This window comes from Sarcophilus harrisii, chromosome 1, assembly GCF_902635505.1.
Source record: "Sarcophilus harrisii chromosome 1, mSarHar1.11, whole genome shotgun sequence".
NCBI lineage: Eukaryota > Metazoa > Chordata > Mammalia > Dasyuromorphia > Dasyuridae > Sarcophilus > Sarcophilus harrisii.
Window position 1 is genome coordinate 250926856 of NC_045426.1, and position 18294 is coordinate 250945149.

The 18294-nt window shown below is 33.6% G+C and overlaps 1 protein-coding gene across 2 annotated transcripts in view; it reads left to right on the plus strand.

Annotated features, from left to right (window-relative positions):
* Positions 1-18294, plus strand: part of PCSK5 (proprotein convertase subtilisin/kexin type 5) — a 611928-nt gene that overhangs the window by 104747 nt on the left and 488887 nt on the right. The window lies entirely within an intron of this gene.

The following is an 18294-nucleotide window of genomic DNA, read 5'->3' on the forward strand; positions in this document are numbered from 1 at the left end:
GAATAAGTTAATACTTCTTACTTCTTATCTTTATTTTTTTACATGTTGGTATTGAGATTGACTTTTGCTCTATTTAGTTGATGGTATAACTAGAGACAGCTGATTTAGAAATGATTATTTTGTAATAACAAATCAAAAGATGATTAGGGAAAAAAGGAAAAAAAAATTTGTATGTTCCAAAATGTTTGTGGTGACAAAGAAAACTGCAAATTGCAGGGATGTCCATCAATTGGGGAATGGCTGAGCAAGTTGTAAAATATGATTGTGATGGAGTACTACTGTGTAATAAGAAATTCGGAGCTCAATGATCTTACAAAAACATGGAATGACTTGCACAAAATAATGAAGAGTGAAATGAATAGCACCAAGAGAACATTGTATGCAGTAAAAGCAATATTATTTTAAGAATGACTGAATGAATGTCATTTTCACTACCATAAATATCAAATTAACTATGACATATAAAGACACTAAATGCATTCATAGGAAAAAAACTGATTAATAGAAATATGTATAAAACAATTTTGTGTGTGTCTGTGTGTGTCTGTGTGTCTGTGTATACTTATATCTATTATCTATTTGTGTCTAATGGTAGTCATCTCTAGGGCAGGAGAGAAGGAAAAAAAAGGGAAGAAGAAATTTGGATGTTAATTTTGTTGTGTATTTAAAGGGAATTGCAAGTTGTACATAGTGAATCTACAGTTTCATGTGTAATCATCTTTTTTATTGCACAAAGCTTTTTTTAATTCCATAAATAAAATGAATATTTTTTAAAAAAGAAATGATTATCATCTTGGTAACCATTTGTTTCCCATCCTTTATTTTCTGTAATGCTGTTAGTTGCTTATCACATATAACAACTTTGTCTCTCTTGAAAAAAATATTTATGATTGAGAGGAAGAATTCTTTTAAATGTCTTATTCCTGAGACATATTTCCAACATTTTTTGTGATCATAGTCCATTCTCACCTTTACACTGCTCTTATTGATTATCGGCATATATGTTTGTTTTATTTTATTTTATTTTTTGCTGAGGCAATTGGATTTAAGTGACTTGCCCAGGGTCACAAAGGTAGGGAATGTTAAGTGTCTGAGGCCAGGTTTGAACTCAGGTCCTCCTGACTTTAGGGCTGGTGCTCTCTTCACTGAATCACCTAGCTGCCCCATATATGTTTATTTTAATTGGAAAATTTAATTAAGTTTTTCAAATAAATTTTCTCTCTCCAGTACAGATAAAAATTTAAAAGGCTCATCACCAGAGATAGACAATTAGATGGTTTGAATTCAAGGTGGCCCGCAGGCCTTAGTCTAGAGTAACAGTGGGAGAAATGTGGCAGAAAACACTAGAAATTAAACCATTTTTAGTCCATTATAAGTAATAATTTAACTATTGGTATTCTAAGTGTGGGGCAGCTAGGTGGTGCAGTGGGTGGTGCAGTGGATAGATGACTGTGACTAAAGTCAGAAAGACTCATCTTTCTGAATTAAAATCTAGCCTCAGACTCTAGCTATGTCACTTAACCCTATTTGCCTTGGTTTCCTTATCTGTCAAATGATCTGGAGAAGAAAATGGCAAACCTCTCCAATACCTTTGCCAAGAAAATCCCAAATGGGGTCACAAAGAGTCAGACATGGCTGAAAATGATTTAACAACTACAAAAATTCTAAGTGTGAGATCTGGATCCAACAAATGGTGAGATAATCCATTGTTAGAAGAGATGAACAATATTAGTTTTGATATTAGCACTAAATTCAATGCAGATAACTTGTGTTCAAGAAAATAATTTGATATTTGTATAGATCTGTGCTTCTGCAAATGTGGCTGCTCCTTTGGACAGCATCAATCATAATGCATCCATAATTTCTCATTCTAAGTGTCTCTTTTCCTATAGTATTTTATGATGGACCTAACCAACATTCTTGGGAATTTCTATAGTATTTCTTGGCATTGTCATAACTTTGTGTTATTGGAGCACAAATCTTTTCCTTTCTATCCTCACATAACCTACCTACTTTTTTAACTTTTCTTATTAGTTCTTTCTCTAAAAAATAAATGTAATAATAATTTCCTCTTTACCTTTCTCAACACTGGTTTTGTAAAGAGATTTTTCCCTTTTTTTACATTAAAACATATTGATGGAATAAAACAAGTATTTTTATAACAGTACAATAAAAAAGATGTGTATACATGAAACTGCAAATCTGCTAAGCATAACTTGCTATTTTTAAAAATATACCATAAAATTTCTTGTAATTTTCTTTTTTCTTCTTTTTTTAACCTTTCTACCTCATGACATTGTAATAAATAACATATTTCAAATACTTCATATAATTCAAAGCTTCAATAAAACCAATTGGTATTGTTGTTTATAGTCTTTCTCAATCACAGTCTGCTAGTGAAGGAAACACCATCCTATCCATGGTCTTTTCTTTAGCATCTGGATTTTAAAATCAATTTTTTTTCCTGCCTGTGTATTGTATAGTGATGTCAACTATTTTGGTAGTGGGCTTGTCATTGACCCTAAAAATATTGTAGAAGCACTTTGTCCTTTTTTGTGAGAATGCATCACTTAGCACTGTGAAATTTACTGACTTTTATCCAACTTTAGACTCCTACAGTTTAAGAAATGACTGCTGGTATGGAATAATTCCCCAAGATCTTGACCTATGTCAACAGCTACTTTGTCACATATTGTTCTTCTATTTTTATCTAGAGATTGGCTTTTGTTACTAGGGAGATTAAAGTGGTTAAGGTGAGAGAAATAAAGCCATCTCAAAACCAAAGAAAAATAAGAAAGGGAAAGGTGAAAGGGAAGAGGAGGAAGAGAAGATTGAGAAGGAAGAAGACCATAAGGATCAGTATGGTGCTATGAAAAGAAGGCTGGATTTAAATTCAGAAAAAGAGCAGGGTTTGAATCCTTACTTGGCCATTGCTATATGTGTGATCTGGTCACAGGATCTAATTGGACTTTAGTTTCCTCTTGTATAGAATGAAGGAGTTGGGCTACATGGCTTCTGAGTTCCTTTCCAACTCTGAATCTATGATATTCTGTGATTGAAAAAGTACATTGTTTTTTAAAAAGATTTTCCCTTTAAAAATATTAAAACATATTAATGAAATAAAATAAGCATTTTATAATAGTAGAATAAAAAAGATGATTGTATATGAAATTAGAATTCATTAATTAAAAACATTAGTTATGCATTGTTACCAGGCAATAAAATTTAGTGGTGAAAGTATTGCATTTGGAGTTAGGGAACCTGGGTTTTAGTTTCACCTTTACCACTTACAAGCTAGGTGGTATAATAAAGAGGGCACTGAACCTGGAATCAAGAAGAACTGAGTTCAATTCCTACCTCAATCAGGTATTACCCTTGGTATTCTGGGTAATCTCTTATTGTCTTGTTTCATGTTGTTTTTATCTACAAAATGAACATAATAATAGCACCAACCTCCCAGAATGGTTGTAAAAATTAAGCAAGTTAACATTCGTAAAGAACTTTGCAAATTGTAAAGTGGTCTAAAAATACTAGTGATTATTAGACAAGTCACAAACTTGCTTGATCTCCATTTTTTTCTTTATAAAATGGGAAAAATTGAATTTGTTCTAGTTATCTTACATGATTGTTTTAAACATTAAATCAGATAGCATTTGTTTAAAAATTAAATTATAAAGTATCATGTAAATACCTTGTTATATATATTATAATTATATGTGATATATGTTATATATTAACATATCATATGTTATGCTTTGTAATTAATTACATTATATATCACTTATAATGATAACATAATATATTTACCATTATATAAAAGCTGCAAATTATACAATTTGTATAAATGTAAGGTTGTTTTTAATGTGTTTTTCCCCCCCAAAAGAAATCATGGATCATCAGGTTTAGAGCTGGAAGGTTCTTAAGAGAACATTTAATTCGATTCCCTCATTTTACGGATGAGGAAACTGGGCTTAAAGAGGTTAAGTCACTTAAACAGGATCTTGAAGTTAAAAAGTATCTGAGGGGAGATTTGAACTTAGGTCTTCCTGAATCCATGTCTAGTGTTCTACACACTATATTATTCTACATAGAGAATAGATAGAAATGTTTTTATATTGCTATCTTACCATTTTTTATGTTTAATGACTGATGCGTAATTGCACAGGTATGGATAATTTTTTTGTAATAAAGTAAAAATACTGGGATATAGGATGTAAGCTTATGTATTATATCATTATCACTGTTGCCACTGCCAACAGCATATATTTCAGGGTAAAGTTCTTCTATATGTTTAGAGTCTAGCTCTGTAAGTGGTGATTAACTTCAAATTTCTGGCATTTTATTAACAAACATCACCATCAGAACAACCACTACCAGCATCACCAATATCATGAAATCTACAACTTCTGAGCAAGAAAAGATAGCATTATTCATAGAGACTAGCTCAGCTAAATCTCATCTTTATTGAAGGAAATGTCTTCTTGCTATGTAAAAAGCATACCTAAGTATACACTTAACATTTGGCAAATTATACTACCCTTCATCCCTGTTCATCTACCCCCGCCCTTTAATGAATGTGATCCCCTTGAGGGCAAGTTCTATTTTTGATGTAGCCTTTATAGACCTTGCACCTTGCACAGAGATAGTATTTGATCAGATTGGATTGTGTTATCTTAATGGTTACTTGGATTGTAATAAAGAGCAAATAAGTTAAAAAGTATGAATGTATATTGTAAATTATAAAGCACATAAGGAATAAGAAATTAAATTCATTTCAAACATAAGGCATAAAAATTAAATTCTTTTAAAAATTCAATAACTTTTATTTATTTTCACAATGGAATACTAAGCATCTTGTTAAGTTTTGAGCATACAAGTCAAAAATAGTTTCTGACCTCATTCCATTGGTGGTGGTGGTGGGAGGGATAGGTGAGTGAGGTTTTCTGCAGTAGAATATAAAATACACAAATACATAAATAATTGTGATGCCAGGAAACTTGAGGCAAGAGAGAGAGAGTCTTAAAGTTTGGGAAGGTCAGGAGAAAGTATACAGAGGAGGCAGCATCTGAATTGATCCCTGAAAGAAGATAAAGATTCTCAGAGGTTGAGCTAAAGAAGTAATACATTCTAGGAGTAGAAAATATCTTATTCAGTTGTACAGTGGTGCAAGGTGGAGAATGGATTTCAATACATAGAAAGCAGTCCTATTTCCTTTGAGTCTATGGCTTCCTTTTGAGAGATAATTGGGTAGCTTAGTGGATAGAGGATGGGTTCTATCCACTGAATTCAAATCTGGTTTTAGATATCTTGGGCAAGTCACTTAATTCCATTTGTTTCACTTTTCCTCAAATGTAAAATGGGGAAAATAGCAGCATCTCTCTCTCAGGGTTATTATGAAGCTCAAATGATCCTTCCTCTATTCCCTCTATTCCCTTCCTCTCCCTTGCTTTCTGTGAATCCTTTCTCTTTCATTTGTTCTGTCAGTCATTCAGTTGCTCACACCACTAGATGAGCTTGACTGATCACATCACTAAATGAGGTGGGAGCCTAACTTTCATTCTGTCTGATGAAATGGAAAACTCACATGTCTTGCCCTGACAGGACGTCCTAAAGTCCATGAGGCTTTATAATCTATTCTGACTTTAGGCTCTGTCAGCTTGACTTTTGCACCTACGGTGTCTTTCCCTTTGATCTTTCCATTGGACTTAGGAGAAGGGGTGGGGATTCTGCATTTCTCCCATTCTCTACTAACCTGCTAATATTCTTTATTTGATGTGTCATCTCCACCAATTAAAATGTGAATTCTTTGAGAGCAGGGACTATGTTACTTTAATTTAAAAAAAAAAAACTTTTCTGCTTGTTTTTTGCAAGTAAACTCACCTTAAACACATTGAACCATTTTATAAATGTTACTTTTTTATTCATTTATTTATAAGGGTTCTGAGAAGTGGATGGTGGAAGGTGAAGTGTGGATTCTGGGGAACAGTAAATTGGTTTCATGCATATTTTGTCCTACAGTCATAACTTTGCTCCCTGTGATACCTCTAAAACCCCATGAACCTGTGTCCTCCTATTAAATAATAGAATGTATTTAATGAGACTCTTCACATGTGCTTTGTTGCTAAGAGATTTAGGTTGTTTGTCTTGTCAACAAACTTGCAGAATGGTTGTGACTAAATGAGGGACAATTTTCTTCAATCATGTTGGAATAGCTGGAACAAAGTAGAATATTGAGATATAATAAATTTTGCAGTTGTTTTATATCTTAAAATTTTTTGATTGGCAATACAGTCTCTTTTTGCTGAAAATCCCTTATTTTGCATAATTTGGTCTTGAGTGCATAAGATTTTTACACATATTCTTTAATTTTTCATCATTAACCCATACTTAGCATATTTGATATTACATATTCTTTTGCTAAACTATCCTCTTTCTTAAGTCCAGTCCTGATTTATAGCCCATAAAATTTCGAAGGACTTCAAATCAGGTGAATTTCTAAGTCAACGAAGCCACTTTTTGTGATTCAAGATCAGGTTTTAACATTCTATCTCTATTTGAGAATTTTTGTCATCCTAGAATAATTGTGTTCCTTGGTATTTCAATGTATTTATTAGAGTTTATCACTTCTTTAATGGAGACAAAACTTCTAGTCCCACTGGAAGAAAAGAAATAAAAACAGATGGGTACTTTGTTTTGAAGATGTCCAAATCAACTGGATTTCTGCCATAGTTTTGGCCAAAATTTAAATGAAAAACTCAATTTCAGAAGCAAAAATTACTTTTTTTTTCTCTTTCAATTTTTGATACTTCAGTCTTTGTATTGTGTTACTCATAACAAGCATTTTGTTTTTCTCTCTGGCAATGAGTAATAGCTAGACTTTAAAAGAAAAGAAATTTTTGACTTGTTGGGTTTTTTTCCCCAGTCAGTCAATTAACAAGTATTTATTAAGTATTTTCTATGTTCTAGGCATTGTGCTAAGCATTTTACCAATATTATTTCATTTGATTCTTACAACTACTCTGCAAGACAGATATTGTTATCATCCTCATTTTACAATTGAGGAAAATAAGGCAGACAGAGGTTGGATGACTTGCCTAGGTTCCCATAGGTAGTAAGTGACTTAGGCCACATTTGAATTCAGATCTTGCTGATTCCAGTTCCAGTGCCCAAGCTTCCTAGACTTCTTCTGTCAAAAGTTTTGATAAAGACTTAAGTGAAAACATGAAGACTCAGCTTCCTCACACCAATAGCCAATATCTCTTACAGTTATTGAAGCTCCTTAAGATTTACAACTTTTGCACATTTCCTTGGAATAATATTTATTCTTAAAAATTGCAAACAAAAAGAAAAACAGAATTAAACTATGAAATGCATGTAGGGCATGACATCTCATACTCAAATAAAAAAAGCACTAATCAAAAGAGGGAGAAACAGTTCAATCTAGTTTTATCTGGTCAATGTTGGGAATTTTGAATCTCCCAATATCAGTAGATAATCATTGTTCTCACAAAATGAAACAATATCAAAATTACTGCTTATCTCAACTAATTCACATACCCCTGCACACTTGGCTCAATTGAGAGCTGTGCCCTTTATTTAGTTAGCTTTGGATTTTGGAACCAATTCCTTGGGGATAATTTATTCTCTTTGCTACTTATATTTTTAGACTAAATTCCTGAAGAGATCAAAGTAAAAGGTTTTTTTTAAATTTGGAAATGATGATGATGATAACATTTCTAGAACAATTTAAGATTTTAAAAATTCTTTTCATATAATAACTTTGTGAACTTGTAGTACTCTGAACATCATGAGGGCAGCTAGATGGTACAATGGATAGAACACCAGAAATAGGATCAGGAAGACCTGAGTTCAAATGTGGTCTCAGATGCTTGAATCTGATCTCCAACACTTAACACTTCCTAGCTGTGTGAATCTAGATAAGTTACTTAACCCCAATTCCCTCAGCAAAAACAAAACAAAACAAAATACTCCTAATGGTGTCACAGAGAATTAGACAGGAATGAACAACAGTAACAAAGCATTAATACTTTTTCCCATGGGATATAGTATAGATCGTGAGACCCTACGACTCTGAGCTTTCCAGCACCTTAAGGGAGAATAATTTATAAGCAAAAAAAGCAGAGGCCCTGAGATGTTAAGCAATTTGCTTATTTTCCTATAGTTACTAAAGGTCAATATCAGAATTCCAAGAAAGTCTTCTAACTCTACATCCATTCAGGCAGCTAAGTAGTGCAGTAGATAGACTACTGGGCCTGCAATCAGGAAGATGAATTAAAATAAAAATCAGAACACTTATTACTTGTGGGGACTTGAACAAATTACTCCCTTTCTGTCTTCTTTGGTTTCCTCAACTATAAAATGATGGTAATAAGAGTCCCTATCTCCCATGATTAGTTTATGAATCAAATGAGATCATATTTCTAATGTGCTTAACATACTGCCTAGCACATAGTAGGTACTTAATAATTGCTTATTACCTTCTCCACTATACTATATTGCAATAAAGGAAAAGGGCTCTATGAATAGCAAGAGGCTAATTGTGGTTGTTATATACTGGCTAAGTATTGAGATTAATGAAGGTTGGAAATAATAATCACGTTGTTTCCATTCAGGTTTGATTTTTGTTCCTCAACATTTAGGAAATGGAACTTTAGGAAATTAAATCAATGAAAACAAGGGAACTACTTCTATGTGCCCCATAGTTAAGCATGGTTTCATTGAGATGTCAGAAATGTATCATTTCTGGACATAGAGCCTTTTGTCAAGGAATGAAACCTGTATAATCTATCACTCCTGAGATTTTTTTCCTTCAGGGACAATAGCATAGGAGTATGGATATAAGCCTCAAAATATAAGTGAAGTCTTTCCATTCACAGACTCCTTCCAATACCAGAGTCTGTGTTTTTGAAAATCACATAGAAGTTTCAGATTACATGTGGCCACCTATTCATAGTGCACATAGTATTTTGGTACTAAAATGACCACTGAGATATTCTTTGGTTTTATAACCCTGTGTTCTGACAGAGCAACTTAGAGGCAGGCCTTTGAGGCAAAATTCCTTGTTACCCAACAATTACTAAGCCCTATGTTTGAGTATGAGCCAAGTTTTCAAAATGACAATGCTTCTATAAGATTTATTCTTTTAACTTTCTGTACATATTTTGCCTTGACTTTGAGGGTTTTTATATATGAAAAATTTATATATAAAAACATAAATAAAATAAGAATCTCTTACCTGAAGAAAATTGTTATCTAGAAAGGAGATTCTTTTTCTTATAATAAAATTTATTTTTAAAAAATTGTTTAATTTTAACATTCATTTTGTAAAATTTTTATTTTTAAATTCTCTCCTTCCCTCTGGCCCCTTCCCCATCCATTAAAAAGGGTTAAGAGAAAATATTTTACATTTCTATTTTAATAGTTTTAAGGTTTTACTGTATTTGTAGAGGAATTTTCCCTGTATTGATAAATTCACATGCATTTCACATTTGAGAATATGATAGCTATTATATGTGTGAAATCATACAAAATATGTCCATATTTACCATATTGCAGGAAAAAAAAGGCAAAAAAGTGAAAAAACATATGCATCAACCTGTACTCTGAATAGAACCTGGATTTTTAATTTACTTTACTTTTTTCTTGTTGTTGTTGTGGACCTCTTTGATAGTATTATAAAGTCTATTGACCTATTTTCAGAATAATGCTTTCAAATGTACAGAATAGAATACTTAGGATTACAAAAGAAACCAATGCTACAGAAAGACAGTTATCCAAATATACTTTTAAAGAATAAAGTCACAGATGTCATCTTAAGAATTCCTTAGGAAAAAGGAAAATAGAAGTATACACATAAATATAAAGCTATGAATCTATGTAGGTTGAGGATCTAGACAATTGGATTTGCTCTGGCCTATTATGGTCCTTGCTTTTTAACTTTTTTATTAGGTGAACAATTAATATCCATCTTTTAGATGGTTCCATATAGAAAGTCATCCATCAGTCCATCAATAAGCATTCATCAAGTACTTGTCATATACCAGGAACTCTGCTAAGTGCTGGGGATTCAAAGAAAATACACATCAACCACAAAAGTGAATACCCTCAGGAAACTTTAATGAGGGAAAACAACATTTACATACATATCTATATAAAAAATATATGCCTCTTGAAGAGAAAGGCTCTTTTATCAGCTACTGGGCCCAAGAATTTGAATCTTGAAGGAAGTCAGAGATCTAAAAGAATGACCACGAGGAGGGAGAACATTTCTGGAGTGAGATGGAGGAAGTGCAAAGGAGAGGAGATAAAATATTGTAAAGGAGCAGCTAGTCACCGAGTATGTCTAGATTGTAGCATGTGTAGAATTCACTATAGATAGATTCTAATTAGTGTGAAATATCAATTCCATGAAATGATTGTCTTTATTCAAATCCACAGTATTCAAAAATATAATAATTAAAATTTGGTCATTGGTTGCAGCCCCATGGAACTATGTAGTGTGACTTCAAATATAGTTATTCCTTCTACATTGAGGGGATCAGGACCCTTCCTTTGTACCAGGGGGAAAGTCTGAATGTTTTCTTTTATGTAGTGTTTTCACTAGCTAATTGTAAAATTTAGATTGATGTTATCGAATACTATACATATATTTTATGCATTTCTGAGTTTGTAAACTTTTTCTGTTTTATCTGCTGGCCTTTGCATGTTATCTGCAGCTTCTGCAAAACTCCCCCAAAATTCCCATTTAATTTCCTATATTGATCCATGCTATATCGAAACCACAAAGGGGAAAGTCATGATGTGGAAGAGATAATTTATAAAGAAAGTGCTTCAGAGGCTTCAACATCTACATTAATTGAGATAGGTAGCTGTTTAATGTATAAAAAAGAATGGGAAAGATAGGAAGATGTAAAATTGTGAATGTGAAGTAAAGGAGTTCATTTACTTTTTTGTAGAGGTAATAGAATACCTCTAGAAAGTAAGAAGTAAGGGGATAACATGATCAAATTTACCTTTTAGGAAAAGAATTTTGGCAGTTGTTTTGAGGATGGACTGGAATGGAGTGAAATTTAAGACAGAGTGACCAATTAGGAGACTACTGTAGTTGTCAAAGTGAGACTTGGAACTAGGAAAAAAAGCCATGTATCTGATCCTTTAGGAACTGTAAATATAGGGACTGTGTTTAAAATACTTCTTAGACAAAAATGTGTTTTATGGAATGAAAAACTGCAAAATATTTCCTAAGACAATTACTGTTTGCTCTGGATATCTTCTCTGTAATAACTCATTTACCAAAAGTCGTAGTGCAGTTTTATGCTCTAATAGCTTAATTAACAACCAACTAAATGGGGAGAGAAGACCCTGAAGGAGCTGGAACCTGGGTGCAGGAGAAGAGAAATGGTTCTGGAGGCAGGAGGAAAGATAAGAAATAATCTGTGATGGACTTGGAGAAAAAGGATGATTCTTGAAGACAGAGGCAGATGGGAAAGAAAAGATGTCACAGTCCTTACTCTAATGCAGCCAGCCCACTGACCAGTTCCAGAGCCTCTGACCCCTTTTTCCTCTTCTCTTTGACCCTATTTCTGTTTCTGGTGCCCTCAGCCTATAACAGCTGAGGAAAAGAAAGGTTAAAACTCATAGCAACCCCCTCCTAATTTCCTCCAACCCAACCTTCACCCTCATTAAATAATTTTTGTGACTGGGGAATAGAGTTTTGATAGGTAGAGGTGGGCTTTCTTAAATTTATTTAAACATATTGAAAAAAAAAGCTTTCATAATTTAAAACCACACTAAGACCATTGGGACATTTATTGCCTTTATCATCAAAATAATCCTATGAAGTAAGAAGCAAAGAAATTATTAACCTTTTATCAATGAGAAAACTGAGAGTAAGTGAGGATCATACAGCTGAGTGTCAGCTGTAGGAATTAAAGTTAGATGTTCATAACTCCCCAAACCTAGTATTTTTTTTAAATTTTTTATTAAAGCTTTTTATTTTCAAAACATAGGCATGGATAATTTTTCAACATTAACCCTTGCAAAACCTTGTGTTCCAATTTTCCCCTTCCTTCCCTTACCTACCCCCCCCCCATGGCAAGTAACCTGATATATGTTAAATATGATAAAAAAATATATATGTTAAAACCAATATAGGCATACATATTTATGCAATTATCTTGCTGCACAAGGAAAATTAAACTAAACAGGAAAAATGGGAAAGAAAATAAAATGCAAATAAACAACAGCAAAAAGTGAAAATGCTATGTTGTGAATCACATTCAGTTCCCACAGTCTTCTCTCTGGGTATAGATGGCTCTATTCATCCCAAAATCATTGGAAATGGTCTGAATCATCTCATTGTTGAAGAGATCCATGTCCATCAGAATTCATCATCTTATAATCTTCTTGTTGCTGTGTACAATGATCTCTTGGTTCTGCTCATTTCATTTAGCATCAGTATATATCTCTCCAAGCTTGTCTAAAATCATCCTGCTGATCATTTCTTATAGAAAAATAATATTCCATAACATTCATATACTATAACTTAGTATGCAGCCATTCTCCAACTGATGGGCATCCATTCACTTTCCAGTTTCTTGCTACTACAAAAAGGACTGCCACAAACATTTTTGCACATATGGGGTCTCTTTCCCGCTTTTAAGATCTCCTTGGGATATATGCTCAGTAGTAACACTGCTGGATCAAAGGGTGCATAGTTTGATAGCTTTTTGAGCATAGTTCCAAATTGCTCTCCAGAATGTCTGGATCCGTTCATAATTCTAGCAACAATGTATTAGTGTCCCAGTTTTTCCACATCCCCTCCAACATTCATCATTATCTTTTCCTATCATTTTAATCAATCTGAAAGGTGTGTAGTGGTATCTCAGAGTTGTTTTAATTTGCATTTCTGATCAATAGTGATTTAGAGCACCTTTTCATATGACTACAAATGGTTTTAATTTCTTCATCTGAAAATTGTCTCTTCATATCTTTTGACCATTTATCAATTGGAAAATGGCTTGAACTATTACAAATTTGAGTCAATTCTCTATATATTTTAGAAATGAGGCCCTTATCAGAACCTTTGAATATAAAAATGTTTTCCCAGTTTATTCCTTCCCTTCTAATCTCATCTGCATTAGTTTTGTTCGTACAAAATCTTTTTAAGTTAATATAATCAAAATGATCTATTTTATGATCAATAATGATCTCTTCTTCTTCTTTGGTAACAAATTCCTTTCTCCTCCACAGATTTGAGAAGTAAACTATCCTATGTTCTTCTAATTTGTTCATAATATTATTCTTTATGTCTAGATCATGAACCCATTTTGACCTTATCTTGGTATACAGTGTAAGTATGGGTCAATGCCTAGTTTCTGCCATACTAGTTTCCAATTTTCCCAACAGTTTTTGTCAAATAGTGAGTTATTATCCCCAAAGCTGGGTTTTTAGAGGTTTGTCAAACACTAGATTACTATAGTCATTGACTATTTGTCCTGTTAACTTAATCTATTCCACTGATCAACTACTCTGTTTCTTAGCCAGTACCAAATGGTTTTGATTGACCACTGTTTTATAATATAGTTTTAGGCCTGGTACAGCTAGGCTACCTTCATTGGCATCTTTTTTCATTAATTCCCTTGAAATTCTCCACCTTTTGTTCTTCCAGATAAACTTTATTATTATTTTTTCTAGAGCTGTAAAATAATTTCTTGGGAGTTTGATTGGTATGGTACTAAATAAGTAGCTTGATTTAGGTAGTATTATCATTTTCATTTATATTTACTTGGCCTCTCCAAGAGCACTTAATATTTTTTCAATTGATTAGATCTGACTTTATTTGTATAGAAAATGTTTTGTAGTTGTGTTCATATAGTTCCTGACTTTGCCTTGGCAAATAGACTCCCAAATATTTTATACATCAACAGTTATAGTAAATGGAATTTCTCTTTGTATCTCATCCTGCTGGACTTTGTTAGTAATATATAAAAATACTTATGATTTATGTGGATTTATTTTGTATCCTGCAACTTTGCTAATGTGGATTGTTTCTAGTAGCTTTTTAGTTGATTCTCTAGGATTCTCTAAATATGTCATCATATCATCTGCAAAGAGTGATAATTTAGTTAACTACTCTACATTATATATTCTAATTCCTTTAATCTCATTTTATTTTCTTATTGCCAAACAAGCCCAGCATTTTGTATCTATAGGCTGCAGTGTAGAACTTAGATTTTTTTTTTTTTTTTCCTGAGGCAGTTGGGGTTAAGTGACTTGCCCAGGATCAGACAGATAGGAAGTGTCTGAGGGCCAGATTTGAACTCAGGTCTTCCTAACTTCAGGGTTGGTATTCTTATATTGTTTTTGTTAAAGGAATACAACAACAACATATGTGGCTATACCAATTTTAAACCTTATAACATCAGTATTTGAGAGTTTCAGATGATTTTCATAGATGATTATATATAGTAGAATTAATTATTGAAGAATAAGATCTTTTTTTTTTTGTTATTGTGCTTCATAAGGCACACTTAAAAAAAAGTTATATTATTCCATGGTATATGATTTTTGCACAAATAGAAAAAAAAAACACAAATCCTGCTTCTGGATCATCCCTGATGAAAAGCTGTTAGCAATAAGAATTGAGAAAATAGTGGGACTGGTGTTTTGCTGCTAAATATGACAATAGAAGGGACTAAGGGTATGATGAAGAAGGGGTGAGAAGAGGACAAAGCAGAGATTTTTAGTACAAATTTACACAGGGGAAGACCCAGAGTCTATTGCCAGAACATGATTTCCAATTTGTTTATTCAGTCCCATTATCTGGGTAAAATGAGCTGTCAGTGAAGCCACAAGTATGATGCTTCTCTGTGGTCTTAACCACAAACAGGTTGCAATATTTACTTAAAGAGCCAAGAACTCCAAGCTAGCCATTGTTAGTAGGATAATAAAATATTCATTGTGTTAGGACTCTGTGAAGTAAGAATCGCATCTATAACAATCATCCCTATTTTATAAAATGGGAAAGATAGATGAGGAGAGTTGGGACCTGTCAACATAGATAAGTGTCAAAGATGAGATTCAACCCCAAACTTTCCCAGCTTGTGCTCCAAAAGGTCCATAACTCTATGCATAACACAACCTAGCTAGAAGAATGAAGTGTTTGCATTATAGAGGTTAGAGAGGATTACTGGTTTAGTTGATAGAAAGTTGGATTCAAATCCTATTTTTACTCTTGACTGCTCTTGGCAACTTTTAAGATTATAAAATGAAGAGAAGATGCTGACTTGTATTGGAAGAGGAAGTTTCCCTACAGGATTTTCTCCCACTTCCCTTACTTCCCTTACTTCCATTCCCTACTTCCTTACTTCACTTCCCTTACTTCCATTTAAGTCTCAGTGAAAACCCCTTCTGGAAAAAAACAAAAACAAAAACAACCCTCCCCCCAAAACAAAACCAAAATCAAAACCAAAACAAAACAAAACAAAAAACCTTTCCTAGTCTTCCTTAATCTTAATTCTTTCTCTGTGAAATTATTGTTGTTCAGTCGAGTTCAATTCGTTGTGACCTCATTTGGATTTTCACGGCAAAGAGAGCACAGTGGTTTGCCATTTCCTTATCCAGCTCATTTGACAGATGAGGAAAGTGAGGCAAATAGGGTGGAGCGACTTGCTCAGGGTCACACAGCTTTTAAGTTCTGAGGCCAGATTTGAACTCGGGAAGATACATCTTCCTGACATCAGACCCAAAACTCTATCTACTATACCAACAGCTGTTTTCAAGTTATTTCTCCAGTAAGACTATGAACTTCTTGAAAGTAGGGAATTTCTTTTTCTTTTCCCTTCTTTCCTTCCCCTTTCCCTCCACCTTTCTTTCTCTCCTTCCTTCTTCCCTTCCTTCCTTCCTTCTTCCCTTCCTTCCTTCCTTCCTTTCTTTCTTTCTTTCTTTCTTTCTTTCTTTCTTTCTTTCTTTCTTTCTTTCTTTCTTTCTTTCTTTCTTCTTTCTTTCTTTCTTTCTTCCTTTCCTTCCTTCCTTCCTTCCTTCTTCTTTCTTTCTTTCTTTCTTTCTTTCTCTTTCTTTCTTTCTTTCTTTCTTTCTTTCCTTTCTTCCTTTCCTTACCTTCCTTCCTTCCTTCTCTTCCTTCCTTCCTTTCTTTCTTTCTTTCTTTCTTTCTCTTTCTTTCTTTCTTTCTTTCTTTCTTTCTTTCTTTCTTTCTTTCTTTCTTTCTTTCTTTCTCTTTCTTTCTTTCTTTCTTTCTTTCTTTCTTTCTTTCTTTTCTTTCCTTTCTTTCTCTTTGCTTTGAACTGGAATTTAAGATGTTTCTTTGAATTAAATAAGAAGGATGTCTGTGAATGCATTCTGTCTTAAGCTGCTTGTAGGTCAAGTGGTTTGCTTAAAGCCTTAATATCCTATTTGCTTTGTATATAGAGCATGTAGTAATTTAACCTGTTAATCAGTACCTTGGCCTCTTTCCCCCATCTAATGCTTCAATTATGCAGACAATAGTAGTCTTAAAAACTTCCCTGAATGAGTACATCAAGATGGACTCACTAAACAGTGGACCTCTCTTTGAGGTGAGGTAGGGGTAGGTAATGGGTGTATTAATCTTTTGAATGCATTGTGACTAAATTAGCTATTGACAGAAAAAAATCTAACAAAGGGATTTTTTTTTTTAAAGGTAAATTGGAGAGGCTTTCCACATTGGCTGGAAATTTTAAAACTAAAATAGATCTGAAGTTCACAGGTGGATGGGGGTAAGGGACAAATGCAAAGATTGCTTTCTTTTTGTTATGGTAATTATGCCTGTTATAAAAGGAATTGCCCTCTTAAGTCTCCCACCCCCAGGAAATTGAGAGTTCATGTCAAAGATGCAGTGCCTGGGATGGGCCCCAGCTAACTGCAGAAAGGAGAGCAATTTTAGAGCTAGGTTATAACCTAGCTAGACCATGCCAGGTCTCCTTATGACCAGGCCAGGCCTCTTCAAATATAGAAAAACTTATGAATCAGAGTAAAAGTGTTTATAAGCTCTGTTATTGTTGTTGTTGTTTAAAAGAAGGGAGGAAGGAAGGAATGAAGGAAGGAAGGAAGGAAGGAAGGAAGGAAGGAAGGAAGGAAGGAAGGAAGGAAGGAAGGAAGGAAGGAAGGAAAGAAGAGAAGGAAGAGAAGGAAGGAAAGAAAGAAGGAAAGAAGGAAGGAAGGAAGGAAGGAAGGAAGGAAGGCAAGAAGGAAAGCAGGAAGAAAGGTTTTCCAATGGACTAGTTCCAGTTTTTGAGCCAACTGTATTCACAGAAATTTGTTATTTGTCCTTCCTTCTCTAGAAGAGGACAATGACATGCAAGTGACTTGGTTTTAAGTAAGGGAGAACTGAGCAGGGTCACCAGTTTTGCTTTCTCCTCCAGAGCCATCTGGGTATTACAAATATAGATTAGGATGAGTGGAGATGGCTCTGGATAAAATGGAAGACTTCAGCCTTTTTAAGTTAAGGTCTTCAACAGGTCTCAGTTTGATTGAGGCTTTACCTATTCGGTGATTAAGGCTAGTTAGCAATTGAGGCAAAAAATTTCCTCATTCACCTAATCCAAAAAAAGTAAAATAAAAAAGCTCCAGCCCCCCTCCTCCAAAATTAAGTAAATAAATAAATCTAGGAGGGGAAGATCCTCAGGATTTCTGGCCAAAGCAGAAATGATTGCTATTTACATTCAATCCGAATCACTCAAGACCTAAACAATAGATTATATAAATATATATAAATGATAAAAAAATTTAATAACAACCCATTATCAATTTGTAATGAGCTGTCAGTATAAGAATTGGATCTATAATTTTACTAGTGGTTTATTTGTTTATGATTTATTTATGATTTGTGAATTTATTATTATTAACTCTCCTAGATGAGGAAACTTCCTTCATCAATGGAGGTCAGCACCATCTCTGTAATTTATAGTCTTAAGAAAAGTGAAATGTACTTAAAAAAAATAAGTTCAAGTATGCATACTCTTTGATCCAGCAGTATTTCAATTGGGATATATCCCAAAGAGATATTAAAGGAGGGAAAGGGACATGTGCAAAATGTTTATGGCAGTCCTTTTTATGGTGGCAAGAAACTGGAAACTGAGTGGATGCCCATCAGTTGGAGAATGGCTGAATAAGTTATGGTATATGAATGTTATGAATATTATTATTCTATAAGTAACAACCAGCAGAATGATTTCAGAGAGGCCTGGAGAGACTTACAGTGAAATGAGCAGAAGCAAGAGATCATTGTACATGGCA